The sequence below is a fragment of the Penaeus monodon genome, chromosome 32 (genome assembly GCF_015228065.2).
Source record: "Penaeus monodon isolate SGIC_2016 chromosome 32, NSTDA_Pmon_1, whole genome shotgun sequence".
Classification (NCBI taxonomy): Eukaryota; Metazoa; Arthropoda; class Malacostraca; order Decapoda; family Penaeidae; genus Penaeus; species Penaeus monodon.
The window spans coordinates 7,355,907-7,356,112 of NC_051417.1; positions in this window are offsets into that span (position 1 = coordinate 7,355,907).

The window sequence follows — 206 nt, forward strand, 5'->3', positions numbered from 1 at the left end:
TTTTACTTTCAATTTACACCCACACACGTGTGTGTGTGTGTTTTGGAAAACTTTGCTTTTGGTAAAATTGATAACATTTAAAATTTGACGCGCTGAAACAACAACGAAATCATAAATCATTTAAACGCCAAATAGCCAAAATTCTGTCGCACTGCAGACATAAAACTCTCTTCGTAATGACATTTGGTACTTGCTTCCGTAAATTC